The following is a 19,952-nucleotide window of genomic DNA, read 5'->3' as shown; positions in this document are numbered from 1 at the left end:
ACGCCATTGACCGTGCAGTTTAATTAATGATATATTTTTATAGTTCGAACATTTACACACACGGCAATACCACATATGTTTATATATTTTTATTTACATGTTTTTTTTTATGGGAAAAGGGGGTTGATTCAAACTTTTATTAGGGAACAGGTTAAATCACATTTATTAACTCTTATTTTTACACTTTTCTTTTTGCAATGTTATAGCCCCCATAGGGGGCTATAACATGCAGTACATTGATTGCCTGCACTGTTCAATGCTATTCCATAGCATTGCATTGATCAGTGTTATCAGTGGTCGATTGCTCCAGCCTGGTTCTCAGGCATGGAGCAATCAATCGTTGATCGGATGCGCCAGAGGCAGGTAAGGGGCCCTCCTGCTTGTATCCCAGCTGATCAGGACACCGCAGTTTCACAGCAGTTGTTCCCGATCAGCTCTAATGAGATTCTGAAAATTACAATTTTAGGGACACATCCCCGAAGGACTGCCCTAAACTAGAGACTACTTAACTAAATTAATAAAACTTAACTTTTATTATAACCACTAAATTATAAGTTGTGCTTTTGGTACCATAGTGAAAAAATGTTAAAAAGTCCGGTCATCCACCATGTGACTACAACTTAGGTCAAAGTTGCCCAGATGTCTTGTGATCAGTGTCACAGTGGAAAGGTCTAATTAAGCCAGACAGTGTCGCCACCGCTGACTATAGAAAACCCCCACCCTATTAGAATTTTGCTATAGTGTCACTAGGATGCCGATTATTAAAAACATTATAGCCCCTCTTGCTGACGTTTCGCCAGTGTACCCTGGCTTTTTCAAAGAAGTGAGGACCACTGGGTACACTGGCGAAACGTCAGCAAGAGGGGCTATAATGTTTTTAATAATCGGTATCCTAGTGACACTATAGCAAAATTCTAATAGGGTGGGGGTTTTCTATAGTCAGCGGTGGCGACACTGTCTGGCTTAATTAGACCTTTCCACTGTGACACTGATCACAAGACATCTGGGCAACTTTGACCTAAGTTGTAGTCACATGGTGGATGACCGGACTTTTTAACATTTTTTCACTATGGTACCAAAAGCACAACTTATAATTTAGTGGTTATAATAAAAGTTAAGTTTTATTAATTTAGTTAAGTAGTCTCTAGTTTAGGGCAGTCCTTCGGGGATGTGTCCCTAAAATTGTAATTTTCATTGTTTTGTCCTGAGACACTTAGGAGTATTTGCTTGGTTCTAATGAGATTCTGGGAATGTTTTTTTTACATTATAAACATGGTGATCAACTTTGATCGCTGCATATAAAGAGTTAATAGTGTGCGTCACCGTGATCGGTGATGTGCGCTATTAGCCCAGGGTCCCGACTACCATTAGCCGCCGGGACCGTCGGGACAATGCTAGTTAACACTGGGTACTATCCGTTTACCAATAGCCATACAGGTTGGTGTATATTTAAAACTTTGCCTTAAAAACAGCTTAGAAGGACCTAACAGTGTTATACAGGGATTTTAGATCACTTAGACAGGACACTTTTGGTAAAATGCAGGTTTTAGCAGAACTAAATCGGACAGAACCACAACTTTTTTCTAGCTGTGTTTGGGCCAATAAAGTGAATGGATCTGCTGCTGTTTGCTGCAATATATGTCAGCAACCTTTTTTGACAGGATGCTAATGCATACTTGGATTGTACACAAAGAATGCTGTGTGAACCCAGCCTAAGTTTCATTATTTGGGGTTTAGATATCGTGTTGCAGGTAGGTCTATAAACATAATCTTCAAACAAATGACAAAACACTGACAAGTTGTTTGTTGCCTATTTTCGTTATCTTTTTGAGATAATAATCATTAGAAAAATAAAGAAATAATAACCATATTCTATCAGTAAAATATACAGTACAAGCATGCAAGAGTCAATTATTTTTTTCTTTCTTGTGGAGCCAATGGAAAAGAAAGAATTGAATTGACCTTTAACACTCACTTTACTCTGCCAAACTCTTTGCACATTTAAATTCTACATTTTTACTGATTGACATATAGAATACCTGCAGGAAAGCTCAAGAGTTTAAAGGGATACTCTAGTGGAAAACCATTTTTTTTAAATCAACTGGTTCTAGAAAGTTAATTTGTAAATTACTTCTATTTAAAAATCTTAATGCTTTCCGTACTTATCAATTGCTGTATTTTCCACAGGAAGTTTTATTTCTTACTGGAGTTTGTTTCTGTCTGACCACAGTGCTCTCTGCTGGCACATATGTCCATGTCAGGAACTGTCCATAGTACAAGCAAATCCCCATAGCAAACCTATCCTGCTCTGGACAGTTCCTGGCACAGAGGTGTCAGTAGAGTATACAGCAGCTGATAAGTATTGGAATAATTAAGATTTTTAAATAGAAGTAATTTACAAATCTGTATAACTTTCTGGCACCAGTTGATTTGAAAAAAAAAAAAATGTATTCCACCGGAGTACCCCTTTAAGTCTTAGGCATGAGTGCTTAGTAAGTAATATGGGGAATCACAGGTAACCAGTCCTAGATAATCTATTAAAATGATGCATTCAGTCTGGAAGAATATTAAATAAGAATCAATATTGTACATTTCACACAGCATATACTGGGTTATGGAACAAAAATCAATAATATACCTAGCTGCTAATATATGAGGACAACATTCCGCCTCCATTAAATAATATTATACATGTCTGCTGTACAGAAGATGTCTGATTTATGGATTTAAAATAACAAGAGAAGGTAACAACTCTGCAAACAGCTTGTGGCTAAATTTCAGCAAATACATTTATATATGGAAGATAACATCTTTAGTATTTTAATGTTAATGCTTGATTTTATGCAGTTATTCATTGCTGGGAACATTCTAATCAGCCTTCAGGAGCGAGACCTAAAATCTGTATTCAAGGATAGAGTTTGGGTGAAGAAGATGCAGTTATCTCCTTTATTAAATTCTTCTTATATGCTAATCGTGGAGGTGTGAGCGTGTTTGTCCCTTTGTCACAGCATAGACGGTTGATATTGGAAATAGCTCATTTAAATATCAATGCAGCAGATAAAATGTAGTTTGAATAATTATTAGAAATTGAACAGGATATCAGGTCCATACTTAGCATTTAAAGGCAAAGTATTAAAGGGAGGGGGTCTACACTTCATGTCTATCTACCATCTAATATCAATGTATTTCAATGTAATTGAGTTTAGATCATGAAAACATGGGAAGAACTAATGACTTGCTCAGTCTAAAAAGAAGATACCATATTTTTCGCCGTATAAGACGCACTTTTTCTTCCCCAAAACTGGGGATGAAAAGTTGGTGCGTCTTATACGGCAAATACACATTAAAACCCTGTCCAATCGTGGTGGTCCCTGCGGCCATCAATGGCCAGGACCCGCGGCTAATACAGGACATCACCGCTCATGGTGATGCCCTGTATTAACCCTTCAGATGCGGTGATCAAAGCTGACCGCCGCATCTGAAGTGAAAGTGACACTAACCCGGCTGCTCAGTCGGGCTGTTTGGGACCGCCGCAGTGAAATTGCGGCATCCCGAACAGCTTACAGGACACAGGGAGGGACCTTACCTGCTTCCTCGGTGTCTGCTCCGTGCCGGGATCCCCTGCATGGCCGGCGCTCTCCTTTGTCGTCATCACGTCGACGCGCACGCCGTCCCGACATCCAATAGGAGCGGCATAGCGACGTGATTGCAGCGACGGAGAGCGAGGATACCGGGCAGCAGAGACGTTCCAGAGCAACGGGGACACCCCGAGGATGCGGCGACAGTGATGGAGGGCGACATCCAGGGCAGCGGTGACAAGCGGTGACGGGTCCGGAGCGACAGGGACACGTGAATATTACCTCCTATACCAGTGGTCTTCAACCTGCGGACCTCCAGATGTTGCAAAACTACAACTCCTGGCATGCCCGGACAGCCAACGGCTGTCCGGACATGCTGGGAGTTGTAGTTTTGCAACATCTGGAGGTCAGCAAGTTGAAGATCACTGTCCTATACTTTACATTGTATTTGGTTCAGAATCTTTTTTTTCTAGATTTTCATCCTTTAAAATTGGGTGCGTCTTATATGCCGGAGTGTCTTATATGGCGAGTGTCTTATACGGTAGTTTACAGTATAAAAAGCATTTGCTGTTTGGTAAAATAAGTACTGAAGAAGCCATTATAATGCAATTTATTTTACTAACTGAGAACCATTGAATACACATAACATTTTCATATTTTAAAGCGTAACCTGTCAAGACGTACTGGTTTTTGGGTGTTAGCATTGCAACAAAATACAGCTACATCCCCCTCCCCCAACCAAAGTTTTGTTGATGAAAAATACATTGTACATCTGAGTTAATGTAGTAATAGTACTTACTGGGGGAGATTTATCAAAACCTGTGCAGAGGAAGAGTGGTGCAGTTTCCTATGGCAAGCAATCAGATCGCTTATTTCATTTTTGAAGAGACCTGTGAAAAATAAAAGAAGCGATCTGATTGGTTGCCATGGGCAACTGCACCGCTCTTCCTCTACACAAGTTTTCATAAATCTCCCCCACTGTGTGTAATATGGACTCGTGTAATCTTTCCAAATAGCAAGCTAGTACTTTTATCTCCAGCTTTTATCTTAAAGGGGTACTCTGCTGAAAAACTAATTTTTTTTTAAATCAACTGGTGCCAGGAAGTTAAACAGATGTATAAATTACTTCTATTAAAAAATCTTAATCCTTCCTGTACTTATTAGCTGCTGAATACTACAGCAGAAATTATTTTCTTTTTGAAACACAGAGCTGGTCTGCTGACATCACGAGCACAGTGCTCTCTGCTGACATCTCTGTCCATTTTAGGAACTGTCCAGCGTAAAAGGAAATCCCCATAGCAAACATAGATGTCAGCAGAGAGCACTGTGCTCGTGATGTCAGCAGACCAGCTCTGTGTTTCAAAAAGAAAATAATTTCTGCTGTAGTATTCAGCAGCTAATAAGTACAGGAAGGATTAAGATTTTTTAATAGAAGTAATTTACAAATCTGTTTAACTTTCTGGCACCAGTTGATTTAAAAACAAAAAACAAAAAAAAGTTTTTCACCGGAGTACCCCTTTAAGTCTTGACTATTTTCAGCTTTTCTACTCATAGTAGTTTTTATGCAAACAAGTATATAGCATTTAACATTATTACATTTCCTTTGAAATCTCATGGACCATGTTTGAATATACATTACTTGAAGAGAAAGAACAGGTATAATGACAGCAGCACTTTAACGTAGCAGGTCTGCTATATCCCAACCATTCCTCTATTACATTAAGTACATAATTAATGAAAGAATCAGCATAATGGTATAAAAATGTGTAAATTATGATTAATGAGTCCTAGGTTATTTACTGGTGGGAATTGGTGTGTTTGCATATTTGGTAATCAAAACTCTTAGAAGAACTTCATTTGTGAATGCACAGAAATGCAAATAATTACCTACGGAGCAATAAAAGCCACATTTTCAAATTAAATTCTAGCCATGTTCAAAGATTACCTAAAAACTCAGAAGAAGCCTGGTTTAGCTTCAGACTACTGAATTAAACATATCCCCTCCTACTGGCAGGTTATATCAAATTATTCAGAAATCCATACTTATTTTTTTAAATTGTTTTGTAATTTAGTACCTGGTATTATCCTTAGGCTAAGTTTCCACTTGTTTTTTTTCTGGCAGTTTTTGGAAAATGGCCACTGAAGTTTTTGAGCCAAAACCAGAAGTGTATTCATAAGGAATAGGACATATAAAGGAAGGACTTACATTTCTCCTCCATTATGGACCCACTTCTGACTTTGGCTCAAAAACTGCAGTGGCAATATTCCAAAAACTGCCAGAAAAAAAAACAAGTGGAAACTTAGCGTTAGATACATCTGGGTGTCCAATGTACATTCAAGTGTATCATCATAGGGTTGCTGTTAGGCTAGTTTTCCACTTGTTTTTTTTTCTGGCAGTTTTTGGAAAACTGCCACTGCAGTTTTTGAGCCAAAGTCAGAAGTGGATCCGTAAGGGAGGAGAAGTCTTAAGTCCTTCCTTTATATGTCCTATTACTTTTGAATACACTTCTGGCTTTGGCTCAAAAACTGCAGTGGCAGATATCCAAAAACTGCCAGAAAAAAAAAAGTGGAAACCTAGCCTTAAAGAAACAAGATGTAACCTGCAGATGTAAGCAAAAGCTGAGAAAGGATGTGTGGTCATAAAATAATAATAATAATAATAATTATTATTATTATTATTTTTAGTATTATTATTATTTATAGAGCAACATTATTTAAGAATTCTGTACATCAGATTAAAGGTTAAAATTCATGACAAAGCCACAATATGGGGGAAGCACAGGAAAAATCATGGAGATGGTTGAATGGGGAGCAGACAAAAGCAGAGCACAGATAGAGGATGAGAGAGTATGAGAGGGGATCTATCGATCATGTCAGAGCTGTATGAAGGAGACAGCCTTGTATGTCATTGTTAAAAGTTTAAACAGAATTCACTGGGTAATGGGTAGCCAGTTAATGGATTGGAAGAGGAGAGGCAGATGAGCCAGTAGAATGTGGATAGCAGCAGAGTTAAAGGGGCACTCCGGCCCTAAGATATCTTAGGTGCCTTTCACACTATAAAAATTCATCCATAATGAACGTCCGTCATAAAAATCTTGAAAATCGGCCGTTAAACATTCATTATAAAATCCAGTATAGTCTATGGGATTTTTCCAATAGCCGTTTTAACCCGTTAACGCCCTTTAATAATAACGGCCGTTATTTTGTCATGGGCGATAGTAACGGAAGAAATAGTGCATGCACTATTTCTCCCGTTACTATCGCCTGTCACAAAATAAAGGCCGTTATTAATAACGGGCAATAACGGGTTAAAACTGCTATTGGAAAGATCCCATAGACTATGACGGGATTTTCTAACAGCTGTTTAAAGGACGATTTCCAGGGTTTTTATTAATGGCGTTTATAATGGAGGTATTTTTAGAGTGTGAAAGCAGCCATATCTCCTATCAAAAGGATAGGGGATAAGATGCCTGATCGCGAGGGTCCCGCCACGCCCCCTCCCATAGGCTTGCATTGAGGGGGCAGAGCATGACATCACACGAGGCGGAGCCATGACATCACGATACTCCGGCCCCTTGATCGTGATTCTTCAGACCCAGAGCAATGTTCCCTCCAAGGCTGATGATAGCGGAGTGCTGCATGAAAGATTGCGGGGGTCCCCAGTGGCAGGGCCCCATCAGGCATCTTATCCCCTATCCTTTGGAAAGGGGATAAGATGTCTTAGGGCCAGAGTAGCCCTTTAAGGATAGATTGGAAGAATGTTTGATGTAAGGTCACAGTTTGGCTTAGCGTTGCATGCATGCAAATTTGCTTGCTTTGGCAAAGGGGACAGCAGCCGTTGAAACGTTGCACAATCGGCAGAGTACTGCCACAAGGTGTAGTCAATTTGTGAAGGGCTTCTCATGGCACCAGAGGATTGAGAATACTTTTAAACACCATGTGGGAGATTTATCAAAACCTGCACAAAGGAAAAGTTGCCCAGTTGCCCATAGAAACCAATAAGATTGCTTCTTTCATTTTAGAGAGGCCTTGTTAAAAATCAAAGAAGCGAGCTGATTGGTTGCTATGGGCAACTGGGCAACTTTTCCTCTGCACAGGTTTTGATAAATCTTCCCCAATGTTTTCTGCAAAGTCTCATTTAAGACCTTAGTGAAATAAATATTGGTACTAAAGGTTTAGCTCCCTTTACATGGCTCCAAGTTAATTTGAAAATTGCCTTAGTAACTATTGTAGTTTTTGTTTACAAACATCATAGAAATAGTTTAAATCTTGAAATACAAAAACATAATAGTTGCTAAAAGGGCATGTTTGAGGGTAAATATTATAAAAAAAATCTATCTATCTATCAATCATTTTACTTACAACTAACAATATACCATATATGATCTAAATATTTTCAAGTATAAAAATGTGGCACCAAAACAAGTTATTTGCATAGAAATGAATGATGCACTATTTATTATCCATGTTTGCTAAAAAGTATTTTTGTAATTAAAAAATATTTTAAATAAAATTATAAAATTAGTTCTCCGAGTTCCAAATTTGCAGCAAATCTGGCAACCTAGACTCTTGGAGATCCTTTAAGACATTTGGTTTTATTTTTTAGTCATTTTGACTAGCTACTCTTTGGATTTGTCTGCTTTGCAAGAATACATTTTTATTGAAAGGGTCCCACATCATTGAACAGTTTATGGTGTCAAACTGTGTCAAAGTCCATAGCGACTAGCTGTAATCTGCATGGGAATCTTGCTTTACGTATTTATTTGCCACTGGAGTAATAAATCTTTACAAAGTACCCCATGAGCTGCAGTATAATTCATGAATGGAAAAAGTCCTCTTGAGCTAAAGCCACTCTTTGCAGATAGTATCGACTTTGACTACGATAGTGTTCTAAAGTATTTGCGAATAGTCTTTATGAAATAAACAGCCTTGTTAACAATCATTACTGTTTTTTTTAGTTCAACCTTTTATATTGTGCATGTTTTTGCATATTTGGTGCTAACTGAACCATACATAGCACCTGCACAGTACTGAAAACAATTATTAGAAATAGAATGGAAAAGCAGAATCCTTTGAAGAATAGCAGATTTTTTTTTTTTTTACTTTTATGCTCATATGGGATATTTTTGACATGCTTATTTGCATTATTTTATTTCTCCTGTGGATAAGCTATACAAAGGATTTACATTTCCATCCTAATGCATTGAAAGTCATCAGTCTTATCTCACAGTCTTGTAGACAACTATCAATATTTTCTAGCTGAAAGAATATAAATCATGCCAGTGATGATTGTTACATGGATTCCAGCTAAATCTGTAAGGTCCAACTTGGATCAACATATTGATCAACAAAGTTTATAAATAGTAGCTGAAAGGATAGCAATAGCATAGCACTCACCCCCATTCAGATGCAAATTGTGAAGACTCTTATTTTGGTTAAGTGGTGCAAGTTACAACAAGGATGTTAGAGAAAGAAACAACACGTTTCCCTGAGCTCAGAGGAGGAGCGTGGCTCCATTTAACAGTAAAACTCCTCTTGGTCCTGCCTTCAAGACATGACAAAACAGAGTTTAACTGTGAAACAGAGTAGGTTAAACATCCTTGATGTAACCTGCAACAGTTGACCGAAACAAAAGTGTTCACGTTTTCCATCTGAACAGGGGTGAGTGCTTATTCTTTCAGCTACATCCATGAACTACCTATGTCTGGCCTTTTAGCACCACCCATGTTACGCCGAGCGCTCCGGGTCCCTGCTCCTCCCCGGAGCGCTCGCGGCGTTTTCCTCTCTGCAGCGCCCCGGTAAGACCCGCTGACCGAGAGCGCTGCACTGACACTGCCGACGGGGATGCGATTCGCATAGCGGGACACGCCCGCTCGTGAATTGCATCCCAAGCTACTTACCTGTCCCGGTCCCTGGCTTTCACGTCCTGGCGTGCGCGGCTCCGCTCTCTAGGGCGCGCACGCACCAGCTCTCTAAGATTTAAAGGGCCAGTGCACCACTGATTGGTGCCTGGCCCAATCACAGTAATTAGCTTCCTCCTTGCTCTATATAACCTCACTTCCCCTTCCCAGCATTGCAGGATCTTGTTGTCCTTGTGCCTAGTGAAAGCGTTTCTTGTGATTGCCATACCAGTGTTTCCAGACCTTCTGCCATCACCATTGACTACGAACCTTGCCGCCTGCCCTGACCTTCTGCTACGTCTGACCTCGCCTCTGTCTAGTCCTTCTGTCCCACTCCTTCTCAGCAGTCAGCGAGGTTGAGCCGTTACCGGTGGATACGACCTGGTTGCTACCGCCGCAGCAAGACCATCCCGCTTTGCGGCGGGCTCTGGTGAATACCAGTAGCAGCTTAGAACCGGTCCACCAGTACGGTCCACGCCAATCCCTCGCTGACACAGAGGATCCAGATCCAGCCTGCCGAATCCTAACAACCCGTGATGCAAGTTTGTACATTTCTTAAGACATCCCGTTTAACTTTCCCGTACACTTATACTGTACCCCAGTGCCAAGCAGTCTTGTTCTCTGCATCAGTGTTGTACAGTTTATAATTAGACTGGCCCATCTCCAGACTTGTTGTACATAATTTTGAGACATTTTACTGATTCATTTAGCACGACACAGAGAGGTTCTGCATATTCCACTAGATTGTCCCTATTTTGACCAAAATATATTTAATGAGATTCTGCTATATCTCCATTGGACATGTAGAGCTGAGCTCTAAAATGCAGTTGCAAATGTTGCAAATGTTCCCTGGAGTTAAAAAAAAATCCATGGTCTGTGTGGTCCATCTGCTAAACCTTTCCTCTGGGCTTTCTGGTACTTATTGGTATGTGTTGTATAGTGGTTTCTATTTACAAAGCAAAGCACTGAGCAGATGTGAACAGTACATGATACTTCCAAGAATTTTAAATGTTTTATGGCGCTTCATAGTTGTTCAGTCTTGTTTAATTATTTATTTCTCATAATAATCTGGTAAAATCTGGCATGTTTGTAATATAAGTCATCTTTTTTTTCTAATGTTTAACGCATTTTATTCTGTGTACAAAATCATCTCCTGCTACAAGCTACAAACCATAAACAAGTAGATAAGCAGCTGTCTCCAGGTAGCAACAGAATGAAAACAAATTGAAACATAATTAAAAAAGCAAATAATGACAATAAACTACAAAGTACTAGAGTCTACATGCACTTAATTTCTGCAACAGATCAGCTACATGTAAATATACCTGAAACAACTTCTAAAGTATCAAACAATTATACAATTTCTAGTTCCATCTGCTACAAAAGTAACATGTCATAAATATACAACGTAACAAAGGCCACAACTGGGCCCACTAAAACACAATTCTTTGAATGCCTGATCCTCAAAATGATTATATATCTCTAGGTAGAGCAAGGCTTATTATGCATTCACTTGGGTGAAACAGAATTAATTCTTGTTAGGATCAGCAAAGGCAAACTAGACAAACACAGTCTGTTGACTGACTATGCCTAATCCTCGGGGAACTGTCCTCAGCAAGCTAGTGAATGTTATCAGCGATTATCAAAGCCACTGTCAAGAAAATGTGAACTTGTGGTTTTTGTGTCTGAGGGGATCATGTCATGCATACAAAGTTAGAAAGAAATAATTAACCAAATGCCCTTCTCAAGGAGTGTACTTTACGGACTTGAAACATTTGCACATTTTCTTCTTTGTATTTGAAAAATGAACATTCCTGCTGTAAGTAAATTAGGACATCTCTAGCTGTGGCTCTTTCTATTTTACCTGTTAAATGGATCACTGCTACGTCCATTTGTTGGTGTTGGGTGTGAGAGCTGTATGCTTATTAAAGGGGTATTCCAGGCAAAAACTTAAACAAAAAGTTAAACAGATTTGTAAATTACTTCTATTAAAAAATCGTAATCCTTCCAATAGTTATTAGCTTCTGAAGTTTTCTGTCTAACTGCTCAATGATGATGTCACGTCCCGGGAGCTGTGCATGATGGGAAAATATCCCCATAGGAGCTGCACAGCTCCTGGGACGTGAGTCATCAGAAAGCAGCAACTCAACTTCAGAAGCTAATAACTATTTGAAGGATTAAGATTTTTTTTATAGAAGTAATTTACAAATCTGTTTAACTTTCCGGAGCCAGTTGATATATAAAAAAAAGTTTTAACCTGGAATACCCCTTTAAGGTACATACAAGAGGAAGAAGTCCAGGGAGAAATAATTCCTGAATATATATATATATATATATATATATATATATATATATATATATATATATATATATTCCATGGTATGTTACACCAAAAGTGTAGCATGCCATGGTCACATAGTATTGCACTGCCATTAATGTTGGTGGTCACTATCTGCATTAGTTTTTTCTGTTTGGAGGGGGGGGGGGGATTTCCTATGTTTCGTGATCCTATTAAATATATCTAAATAAAATCTAACTCTAACTTTTTTCTCCTATAACCTTAGCTGTTTTTTGTTAAAATATTTAAGACATGTGGCTAACCCCCAAAAGTTTAGATTTTAATGTCATTAAACAACTTGCCTTGATCACACAGTTTTATACAGTTGTTTGAGACACCCTCCGGTTTTCGAAATATGTGGATTTATAGTTTGTCTGAAAATTCAAGAAATCATCTAGATCAGTGTGAGCTTAATTTTAAAATTGGGATAAATATCAGGAGATGGGTGGGATTATACAGTCCTAATACACCCGACTGTGTTATCCCGCCCGTCACCCGATATTTATCCCAATTCACTCCCATTAATCAAATTAAGTTCATGCCTATATGACTGATTCCCACAATGGGAAAAACTATAAATCTTCATATCCCGTCAATGGAAGGCATATAAAGAAACTGTAAAAATTTGTTTGATTACGGAAACCTGAGCTATTTAATAATAATGCGCAATTTTTTGGAGGTTGGCCACAGATCCTCTTTTAATGGGTTTTCCAGGGAACACAACTTATTCCCTATCCATAGAGTCTGATCGTGGGGAGTTTGACCTTTGGGGCCCCCTGTGTGTACAGGGCCTGGCTCTCGCTACTCAACTTGCCATACTCCTGAGTACTTCTACCCCCACCTACAGAGACAAGCAAGAGTAAGGGTCCACTCCGTGAATTGCTGGCTGAGATTGGACCCCCATCTCCTCTGGTGATTGGCTGACTGGGTCTTCACATCAGCGCGTCAAAGAAGGTAGAGGCCTGAGCGTTCATGTGAGCTCAGCATAAGAGCTTGGCCTTGTACAGATAAGGGGCCCAATTGCTGTGCAAAGGGCATATCTTGTGTTCCTCTGAGTCCCTTTTTAACTGCCCTTTGCCTCTAAAACAGGAAGAAGCTGCCTGGTTGTCACCACAGTCATTTATCACCCAGTTAACTGACTTCTCTCAGGTATTTCTGGAAAACTCTCTGGTCTCTATCATGGTCCGCAGAATCAGGATTCTTCCTTTCCTATGCCTCACTGTATAGAAATGTATATGGATGTAGAATATGAAACACAATCTAGTATAAGTGTTTTTGTCTGTAAGCAATGTATCTGACAAGGACTGCTAGTCGACAGGGACATCACTGAGCATGGTAGAAACATCTCTTTCTGCTTTGTTTTCAATAGAAATCAATGCATCTAGAAGCATTGGATGAAAAATCGACAAACTGCCTGTTAAGCTTTCTATAATCTATAAATTCTCTTGTATCATCTATATTTTTTCAATTTAATGATCGTACAATTTGCATGTGGTCTTTATACAAGATTAGCAGTCCTGCTGTGATCAATGATGATTAAATAAGGTGGGGGTTCATTCTTAGACTCCATTACACTCAGAATAGTACATCTGTGTATTTGCAATCTCCATCTGCTGATGCATTCCACAATTAGAAACTCTGGAGTGAACTTTAAGAACTTCCTTATGTAGCTAAAGTTTACACTCTAACAGGTCTTTGTGGTGATAATTGAGTGTCAAAACCTGTGTAGAGGAAGAGTGGTGCAGTTGCCCATAGCAACCAATCAGTTGCCCATAGCAACCAACCAATCAATCAGAGGCCTGCGAAAAATAAAAGAAGCGATCTGATTGGTGGCTGTGGGCAACTGCACCACTCTTCCTCTTCACAGGTTTAGATAATTCTCCCCTTTGGAGTTAGTGTATTACATCCACCTTCTTCAAGAAGTAGTGTGGGCAGGACTTCTAAGATTGCATAAAAAAAAAAAAAAACACACACACAAAGGTAACAAAAGACTCATATCACACATGCTTTCAATGCCAGACACAGACATAAGAAATGCATAATCTTTTTTTAAAATCCTTAATAAACCTTTAATACAAGTCCCTATTATACATGATGATACGAGCAGAGGGTATCAATGAGAGGTTCATACAAAAAAAATATTAGACAAAAATAGGGTAGAAAATCTACTTTACGTTACTTATGTATGTAGAAAAGACAAAGGAGACATTGGCGGAGATTTACCAAAACCTGTCCAGAGGAAAAGTTCCTGAGTTGCCCGTAGCAACCAATCAGATTGCTTCTTTCATTTTTCAGAGGCCTTTTCAAAAATGAAAGAAGCGATCTGATTGGTTGCTCTGGAAAACTCAGCAACTTTTCCTCTGCACAGGTTGATAAATCTCCCCCAATATCCCTACTGTCTGGATTGATCACACATGATTTTACTCTTGGTCAGACTCCTGGTTATTTTCACAAGGTTGATTCACCAAGGACAGAAATCAAACTTCATTCATCCATGTAATGTATATGTTTTAAATTTTTTTGTAGTATTCAGACCACTCTGTCCACATTATGCTTTTAGAGATAAAGGGAGACATTGGTGTCATATATGCTCTAAAGGTGCAGATTTTGCACTAAAATTGTGATTTGTGCACAATAATATTTATTTTTAATTAAATATACCACTTGCAGGAAAGGGGGAGGGAAGGAGGAAGAAAAAGGGCTGGAAGGGGGCACGGTTTGGAATTCTGCTGCAGCAGAATCCTATTCTGCACTGTGCACACGGCAGAATTTCAGTGACAAATGTTTATTTCATGGAAAATCTTTTTTTTTTTTTTTTTTTTATAACTCAATGTTTATTGAAATATAAAAACATGTTACTTAGTGCTGGAATAGGAACCATATTCAGACATCGTCCATAATATACATGAGAAAACAAACATAGGTTATTGTAAGGAAAGGCACAAACACTGTGCCATTATAGAGTTGAACATCTCAGTTGCATAATACAGTATAGGCATGAGTAGAGAGAGACGTAGTATAGTTAGAAAGTGACTTCATATTCAATTCAAACAGAACTCTTCCATTACCTGTTCAATGTTTATGCAGATTCTGCTCGGGAATGCATTGCCGTCTATGAAGATGACACATTTTGGAACAGTCGTAATGCTGCTGTATCATGTTTCAGGCCATGTGAAAATGGCCAAAGGGGGTGTGCAGGGTTCTCCGCTGGGTGCAATGGCAGTCACGGTACCGTCGGATATTTTATGAGACATGCGCCTCTTAGCAAATCCAGTAAATTAAAAATGGGAGGAACTTTACTTATGTGCAGCATATGAAAACACCACACATAGTAAATCCCCCCAAAAAGTTTCTTACCCTTAACATAAAATCTATTCTTTGAGTTATATTTTTTCTAGGTCATGATTAAATCCCTCTCACATGCTGTAGTCAGAATGCGCTGCAATGCTGTTTAATATTATGTGTTCAACTATACAGATTGACCTGGGTGAGCTTGGCATTATTACAACAATCTGTTCCTTAAGTCACAGTCATTATATTAATTGCATTGTTCTCTGAAAGTGTAAAAACATGAAAGATTCCATAAGGCATGCCTCATGTGTTTGTTTTAGTTGGCAGTCTTACCACAACAATGAAGCAAGTCCAAATTGGAAGACACACGTAGAATAATTAACAAACCATAAGGAGGCAATTTCCACCAAGTGCCTATAAAAAATTTGTAAATAACAATAATTTGAGAAAAAAATAAAATAAATAAAACAATAAACCAGATTTCAATAAATGAGGAAAAGTATGGAAAGTGAGTAAGCACAGCTGAGATGTTTGGTGGGATCCCCAAATCCCTACTTTAATGGTTAAACTTTGTGTTCTTGTTTATATTTACACAAAAGAAAAAGGAGAATGACTATAAGAACAGCATGGAGAAAACCGAATCACATAGAAAGAGGAGAGGTAGAAGATTCTTATTATACCTTCACCTGCAGCAAAGAAGCAAATAATCAGAGTAGCTTGTTAGCACCCAGCACAAAAACGGCGTGCTCTACTAAAGCTAAGTGAAAAAACATTGTTCCCCTGTTTACACTAGGAAGAATAACTCTACTACAAATGAAATTTAATGTAAGGCCAGGTTGGTATGTGTCCGGTAATACGGCAAAGTTGCAATTTTGTATGCTTGTGTCAGACAAAAACACATGGAATGGTGTTTGCCTGCTTGAACTCTTTCACTCCATAGACTAATGCAGGGAAAGAGTCAGATTTGATTGACAGGTTAGTGAAGTGCACCTATCCAATGCAATCTAGGACTACATGTCAACATTTTTTACAAATGACAATAACCCTTTATTTTACACGAGTCCTGAGACTGTGTTTGCTGATCACTGGCAGCAGTGGTGAAATGCTTACAAATACTCAGGTCACTGATGCAGCCAATAATTAATTATGTTGTGTCTTTTGGTGACAGACTGAGCAAACAAGGACTGGTGGGGATTGACAAGATGTGTACTATTCCTTTTATTATATTGTACTATTGTATGCTGCTGCTACAAAAACTTCATGCAGTTCGACAACCACTTTAATGGGGTACTCCGCCTTTAAACATCTAATCACTATCTAGGGGATAAGATGTCTGATCGCAGGAGGTCCTGCCACTGAGGCCCCCCCAGATCTCCAGGCCGGCGCCACGATGTTCTGAACACAGACGCTTGGAGCTTCCGTGTTCGTGACATCGCACCACGCCCTCTCCATTCATGTCTATGGGAGGGGGTGTGATGGCTAGTACACAGCCATCACGCCTCCTCCCATATACATGAATGAAGGGGCGTGACAGCTGTGGTCAATTGTCATCCAGCATGGAGCGGAATTTGCTCCGTGCACCGGATTACTGTGGTGCTGCACCGGAGATCGTAGTGGATGGCAGTGGTGGACCTCTGTGATCAGACATCTTATTCCCTATCCTTTGCATAGGGGGATAAGATTTTTGGCATTTTTATGTCATTAAAAGTATTCTGACCACATATGCATAAGGAAAGTTACTGAATGAATGTTTCCAGTTTCTATTTGATGCTCTTGGTAAGATAAGGTTAATCAAGATCTCAACAGAAAAGCATGTGCCGAACGCATGGGTCCTGCCAATACTAAGGATTCCAACAGAGACAACTCTAAAAGTGCTTGTCTGATGGGTAAAACAGGGTGTGCACATTTTTACATTATATATATAGGAAGATAATATTACTTCAAGTTATTTGCTACTGACCTCCTGTCTCTTTCTCAAGATAAGGGGTAGGAATCAAAGGTAAACTTTATCTGTGAATGTCTTTCTATGGCTTAAAAGGATCCCACGCTGTCAAGGGGGAACTTAGAGATTGTTACCTTAGGCTATTTGATATAATAAGGTCACAAACCTTGGCACACTTAACTTTGATGGTTGCACTTAAGGTAAGTTACTGAATATATTGAAGATTAAGAAATCATCCAAAAGATAGAGACAATGTAAAGTCTGTAATATTCTATATCTGCAATATTTGAGAAATTGGATATCGATATCATATACCGTACTCACTATCTTCTTTTGGATAACTTTGGGGTCCTTAACCCCTTCCCGCAGAATGTCATATATAAACGCCGGGTTGTGCAGTGCGTTCGCGCATCCCGGCGTTTATAAATGACATGCAGTTAACCCGGCGATGCGCAGCATCGCACGGGTTAACTGGCAGAAGTCCCGCTGTTTCCAGCAGGGGACAACTTCTGCTTCACCCCCAGGACCATCAATTGATGGTCCTGGTCAGCGATCACTGTGATTGGTCCCTGTGGACCAATCACAGTGATCTGGGGTGAAAGTTCAGATCCCCCGCACTGCCCGCCCCTGGAAGTCGGGCAGAACGGGGGACGAAGGCTGCAGGGGCTCGCGGGGACCTGCAGCATTCGGGGGGAACACGTGGGAACCGGCGGACTTACCTGGAGCAGCAGCGGGACCGAGGAGCAGCGGCAGGACCGGCCACGTGGACGAGCAGCGACGGGTAAGTATGTAGTCCTCAGAGGCAGCAGTGAAGATCTTCACTGCTGCTTCTAGGAGTCTGAAAACTACAACTCCCAGCATGCCTAGACAGCCTTTGGCTGTCTGGGCATGCTGGGAGTTGTAGTTTTGCAACATCTGGAGGGCCCCAGTTTGGAGACCATTGTAAAATGGTCTCCAATCTGTGCTCTTCCAGCTGATGCAAAACTACAACTCCCAGCATGCACTGACTGTCCAGGCATGCTGGGAGTTTTAGTTAAGCAACATCTGGCCCTTCAGATGTTGCCGAACTACAACTCCCAGCATGCCCTTCAGCTGTCTGGGCATGCTGGGAGTTGTAGTTTTGCAACAGCTGGAGACACACTGGTTGGGAAACATTGTTTCTAACTCAGTGTTTCCTAACCTGTGTGCCTCCAGCTGTTGCAAAACTATAACTCCCAGCATGCACTAAAAGACCATGCATGCTGGGAGTTGTAGTTTTGCAACATCTGGAGGGCCCCAGTTTGGAGACCATTGTATAATGGTCTCCAATCTGTGCTCTTCCAGCTGTTGCAAAACTACAACTCCCAGTATGCACTGACTGTCCAGGCATGCTGGGAGTTTTAGTTCAGCAACATCTGGCCCTTCAGATGTTCCCGAACTACAACTCTCAGCATGCCCTTCAGCTGTCTGGGCATGCTGGGAGTTGTAGTTTTGCAACAACTGGAGACACACTGGTTGGGAAACATTGTCTGTTTCTAACTCAGTGTTTCCTAACCTGTGTGCCTCCAGCTGTTGCAAAACTATGACTCCCAGCATGCACTAACAGACCATGCATGCTGGGAGTTGTGGTTTTGCAACAGCTGATGCAAGCCCCCCCCCCCCCCCGCCTCGCCACCCCCGTGAATGTACAGGGTACATTCACATGGGCGAGGCTTTTACAGTGGGTTTCTCGCATCTTGAGATGCAGCAAATTTTGCGCTGGGAAACTCGCTGTAATCCCCCGCCCATGTGACTGTACCCTAAAAACACTACACTACACTAACACAAAATAAAATAAAAAGTTAAAAACAATACATATACACATACCCTTACACAGCCCCCCTCCCCCAATAAGAACGTCCGGTACACCACTGTTTCCAAAGCAGAGCCTCCAGCTGTTGAAAAACAACAACTCCCAGTATTGTCGGACAGCCGTTGACTGTCCAGGCATGCTGGGAGTTTTGCAACAGCTGAAGGCACTCTGTTTGGGAATCACTGGCGTAGAGTACCCCTATGTCCACCCCTATGCAAATCCCTAATTTAGGCCTCAAATGCACATGGCGCTCTCACTTTGGAGCCCTGTCGTATTTCAGGGCAACAGTTTAGGGCGACATATGGGGTATCGCTGTACTCGGGAGAAATTGCGTTACAAGGTTTGGGGGGCTTTTTCTTCTTTAACCCTTCATGAAAAGGAAATGTTGGGGTCTACACCAGAATGTTAGTGTAAATTTTTTTTATTTTTTACACTAACATGCTGATGTTGCCCTATACTTTACATTTTCACAAGAGGTAAAAGGGAAAAAAGCCCCCCAAAATTTGTAACGCAATTTCTCCCGACTACAGAGATACCCCATATGTGAGCGCAAAGTGCTCTGGGGGCGCACAACAAGGCCCAGAAGGGAGAGCGCACCATGTACATTTGAGGTGATTTGCACAGGGGTGGCTGATTGTTACAGCGGTTTTGACAAACGCAAAAAAAACAAAACCCCACATGTGACCCCATTTCGGAAACGACACCCCTCACGGAATGTAATGAGGGGTGCAGTGAGAATTTACCCCCCACAGGTGTCTGACGGATCTTTGGAACAGTGGTCCATGAAAATGAAAACTTGTACAGCCCACTGTTCCAAAGATCTGTCAGACACCAGTGGGGGGCAAATGCTCACTGTACCCCTTGTTACGTTCCTCAAGGGGTCTAGTTTCCAAAATGGTATGCCATGTGTGTTTTTTTTTGCTGTTCTGGCACCTTAGGGGCTTCCTAAATGCGATATGCCCCCCGAGCAAAATTTGCTCTCAAAAAGCCAAATATGACTCCTTCTCTTCTGAGCATTGTAGTTCGCCCATAGTGCACTTCAGGTCAACTTATGGGGTACCTCCATACTCAG

The 19,952-nt window shown here is 40.4% G+C and overlaps 1 protein-coding gene across 2 annotated transcripts in view; it reads right to left on the bottom strand.

Annotated features, from left to right (window-relative positions):
* Window positions 1–19,952, bottom strand: part of MGAT4C (MGAT4 family member C) — a 175,149-nt gene that overhangs the window by 131,610 nt on the left and 23,587 nt on the right. The gene's annotated exons all lie outside the window — the stretch shown is intronic.

The sequence above is a fragment of the Hyla sarda genome, chromosome 4 (assembly GCF_029499605.1).
Source record: "Hyla sarda isolate aHylSar1 chromosome 4, aHylSar1.hap1, whole genome shotgun sequence".
Taxonomy (NCBI): domain Eukaryota; kingdom Metazoa; phylum Chordata; class Amphibia; order Anura; family Hylidae; genus Hyla; species Hyla sarda.
The sequence above is the reverse complement of the archived record's forward strand: the minus strand, read 5'-3'. Positions and strand labels throughout refer to the sequence as shown.